At 32.8% G+C, this 4869-nt stretch overlaps 1 long non-coding RNA gene across 1 annotated transcript; it reads left to right on the top strand.

The window, feature by feature from the left end:
* The first annotated feature begins 3451 nt into the window (after positions 1-3451).
* Positions 3452-4513, top strand: LOC145039056 (uncharacterized). Its single transcript, XR_013679711.1, has 2 exons — positions 3452-3847; positions 4234-4513. It is a non-coding gene; the product is annotated as an uncharacterized LOC145039056 (long non-coding RNA).
* Positions 4514-4869: the final 356 nt, after the last annotated feature.

Below are 4869 nucleotides of genomic sequence, written 5' to 3' on the forward strand. Positions count from 1 at the left end.
AAAGCTTTGAAAGGAAACAAACCTGTTTATTAACATAAATTCTGAAATCAAGGTTCGCTATGAAGAACCTAAAGCATTTAGATCTTGTTCTAGCTGCCATTATATGATCTCATAAGCAAAAGAGACTAATATACCACTTAAACAAGAGAAACAAATAACTTAGAACTTAAACAACTCAGCTAGAAAGGCTTTGAATGGAAAAATCCCGTTGTTGAGCATTTTTTGGCGACTGTGGGCATCTCAGCTGCTGCTCCAACCTCCATGGCTCCTAGGAAGGTATAAAAAGGATGCCAGGGAAGTTGTTGACTTCATAGCTAACTTGGATATGGCTTGAAGCGGAGAAAAATGACCAATTCCTTTTGTTTATAACTCTTACACTACTACAAAGAGACGTATAGGACTCGCTATAAAAGACCTACTTTTTTTAAAAACTGGGTTCTATTGTGCAAAAACCGGGTTTAATGAAAGAAAATGCCATATGACCCTGTTTCTTGTAGTGAACCGAGTCTTATTTTATATCTAAATAACTCAGATACTACTGATATAATCGGGCCCTATAGCATACATTAATATAACCTGATTTTTAGAACAAAACTGTGATTTATGAAAGCCTGGACACGAATAATAAGAGGCTCATAGAACCCGTCTTCCAATTAGTGGGTTTTTTGAAGCTTAACGTATCTTGCAGCAAAATCACACACACACACACACATATATATATATATATATATATATATATATATATATATATATTGCATATCTTTAGGCTAATGGGTATATTTACCACCAATCTACTAAAAAAGTAATGCCAAGTCAGTATCTTGTCAGCTCCACTACATGTTCACTACCAAACTATTAGTTTTTGGAAATTGTTACCACTCCATATTATTTATCTTTTTATTTTTTATTTGTCTCACATTATATTAAATAAAAAACATATTTATTAAAACATAAAAAATGTTTTATTAATAAAAAGTTCATTAATTTGAAAAAAAACATAATTTATAAAATTAAATAACATTTATAAATAATGTTGCTACCAATCCATATTATCTGTAGTTTTTTATTTAAATAAAAAAAGATATATACATTTTAAAATTTTAAATAAACATTTTATTAGTTTTTAAAATTATATAAACACATACATATTTACACTCCATATTATTCCAAATTATCAAATCAATTAAGCCCCCAAAAAATTAATTCATGTTATCAAATCAAGTTTAACCCATAAAAATATTAGCCCACAAAAAATATGTCCAACCAACTTAAATTTAATTAAGCCCAATACTTTTAAATTAAAACCTAATCGCCTCTTTTCTTATTCTCTCTTATTTCTATAAAAATATTAGCCCACAAAAAATATATCCAACCAACTTAAATTTAATTAACCCCAATACTTTTAAATTAAAACCTAATAGCCTCTTTTCTTATTCTCTCTTATTTCTATATTTTCTTGATGTAATTCTTTTTCTGGTGAGCCTGATTCAAAAAATTTTTGCGCTTTCCTTTGTGAACACCAACCATTTGACCATTTGGAATAAACGAATTACACAGGTCGTTTGCAAAGCTATTCCCTCATTGGTTGTCTTTGCCTGTGGAGCCGGTCACGCCACAACACACCCACGTTCCATGGGGGAGGTGTTCATGCGTGCATAGAGGTGCCACATCAGCTTTGACATGTGCTTTTCTCTTCCATAACGGATGGCCTTATAAGTTTTCATTAGATGCCCCATCTTCAAAACCAAAACTAGTAAAAAAGTATCAATTTTAGAACTTAACAATTACCATAAGATTACGAATAAAGAAAAAACTCACTCTATAAAAATATAAGATTATCATCAAAATAAAATATCAACTTCAAAGTTTAACATATCATGGAAAAAAAATTAAAAATTTTAAGCATAATAGACAATGATAAAGTTATTTTGGAGGATAATTGCCATTGCTTCCTGGTAGTATTTAGTTAATCGCATACATTATATCAAAGGAAGAAGAATGGATTTATAACTATATTAACATAAGAAAAGAAAACCAAAAACCACTTTATATGTATATGTGATCTAGTTAAGTGTTTACTTTGATGGCTTTACACTTCCTCTGTAATTCCACTTAGTTAATGATAACCTTGTCAATACAAGCTTATTGTTAATTTATCATGTATAAAATCGAGATGCATAATAGAAACAAGGAGACTCTAAGCTACAAGACAAGTGTTGGTATTCTCTTGACTACTTTGAGACATAGTTGGAGGAACACGACGAAAGTGGATTATGGGAAATCGGAAATGGTGGAGATTTTTGGAGCCATTGGTGTCAACAAGGTGGAAAGTCGGAGAACTGGAGGGATCACCCATTGACAATAATGAATGTTCGGTAAACCAGATCCATCACATTCAGGATAGGAAAAGGTGTGCACTGTTGATATCTGGTTGGACTTGTGAGACATAAATGCGAAATAGGGAAGATTAGAAGAGGGAATTAACTCTTTGTGAAGGATTCCCAAATGAGATGATTGTTTTGGCCTTTGTGGAGGAGATTAGTGAAGTTATATGCGAAAGAAGAGGAAGTATAAAAGACATGGAATTATAGTGTAGATGATGAATCTTTTTTGGCGGGAATTACTGGAAATAATCCCACCTTCCTGTCAAAACTATATGGCACCATATATTTTAGTGGAGTAACAGTTTTGTCACTGTTTCTAAAATATATATTCATATGCATTTATATTGGACTTGTGAGACTATTTTTGTGGACCGTAAGGTCAACAATGTATGGACCGGAAGGTCATTATGATATGGACCGGAATGTCAAGATGATGAGGACCGGAAGGTCATACGGGTAGGGCCGGAAGGTCTACCAGGGTTGGGATGGAAGTCCCCTGAGACACATGAATAGGAAGGTCCCATAGAGCTATGGCCTTGAGTAGCGTATGTGTTGTATGTGGTATTTTTGGGAACTCACTAAGCATTTATGCTTACCGTGTTATGTGATATGTGTTTCAGGTACTAGCGAGGATAGCGGGAAGGCGCCAGCATGATCTGTACACACTGATGAAGATTTATGTACTTGAGATTCTGGAGTTGTTTATTGATATAATATGTAATACAAAGGATTCTGTAATGAATGAAATTATGTTTGAAAAATGAAAAATTATTTTGGAAATTCACGTTGTTACAATATATATATATATATATATATATATATATATATATATATATATATATATATATATCTTGTGGATCCCTTGAAATTTTAAGAGTTTTGTCTTAAAAATAAGGAGAACAAATATCAACCATTGAATTTAAATTGTATGGTATAGATTATTTCATGGTCGATCCGTGTGTTCAAAAAACAACCAATCAAAACTAAGGGATTCAATACTACTGATTTTGAAGCATAATATACTACCGTTCTAAGCATATTGTGACTATACTCAGGTTTCCTGTTTTCTCTAGATAGCACTCTCACCCTCTCTATAAATAACCTAAAATCCCTAACAATTTACCCCAGCAGCCGTCACTTTCATTATATGCCACCATACAAACCACCACCATTAAGCTAATCTCAAATCTTTATCGCCGCAACAATGCTTCTTCTATCTACCTTTACTCTCTAAAAAATCCTACATCCAGAAGCTACCGGCATCACTGCGTTCAGTACCACCATAACAGCCGCCATAATCACCATCTTGTACTGGCGAAACAAACCACTACACCATCTGTTTATCTACTTCTGCATCCTATGTATATCTTTCTGAGAAAATTCTTGATCAAAAGCAACCGATGCCTTCCAGCCACAGCCTCTACTCTTCTCTCTCCCTCTCTCTTCGCAACCATCTAAAAGCCGTAGAGTCATTTATTTGATTATTTTATATTTAAATTGTATGTGTGCGTGTGTTTAATTATATGTGTTTTTAACTGCGTATGTATGTGTTAAACTGATAAGTTTTTTGTTTAAAGAAATGTTAATATTGTACATCATGGTTTCAGATCCGGTATAATGGAAAGGCTTTCTAATTTGTTTGAGAAAAAGCTCTCAGATGGAAAATGGAATTCAGATCTATTTGAAAAACTGTTTTCAGTTTTGACTACATTTACATACACTTTTTTTTATCACCTAGTGGCATGTTTTTCACTTGATGTTTGTTGTTATGTTTGCTTGATTTAATGTCTTAATCTCCTGTTTTATTTGGTTCTCTTAAATATTTTTCTGTGTTTTCTTTATGTTTCAGGTTTTGATGATAGAGTATTTTGAAGTCTAGAGAATGAATAATAGAACGGTTTTTGTTGTTTATTTCCAGAAAGGAAGTCAATGTGTTGTTTATGTTTCGACTAAACTGCACAAGTGGTCCATGTGGTTTGCTCAAAAATACCACTTTGGTCCAAAAAGGTTTGGACAAGCATCGGAGGTCTAAAGTTTTCATTTTGTTGCTTGTTTGGTCCAATCTGTTCTAGTTTTTTTTCAAAATGATGGATTTGCCCCTGTTAATATGATTTTCTCTTTTTTCTTAATTGTTTTTCTGATTTTCAAATTTAAAAAAAAATAATAAATCTGTAATGTCCCAAAAATACGAGCCAAAAAATTCTTTTTTAAAACATACACCTTGCAAAACATTAGAGATAAAACATCCACTGATCATATCATTTCATAAATATATTGTGTGTCTGGAAGCCATTTCATAAAACATAATAATGTCCGAGTACAAATCCCCAGGAAGGTCTTATAGTGCGGAATACAAAGCATGTATGTGATGTGCTGCTACTGCGCCATCTCCTTACCCTTCGAAGAAGAGGTACCTGAAACCAAAATTGAAAACTGTAAGCACGGAGCTTAGTGAGTTCCCCCATTGTACCACATAACAAACAAT

Source organism: Lactuca saligna, chromosome 4 (genome assembly GCF_052625555.1).
Source record: "Lactuca saligna cultivar CGN05327 chromosome 4, ASM5262555v1, whole genome shotgun sequence".
Taxonomy (NCBI): domain Eukaryota; kingdom Viridiplantae; phylum Streptophyta; class Magnoliopsida; order Asterales; family Asteraceae; genus Lactuca; species Lactuca saligna.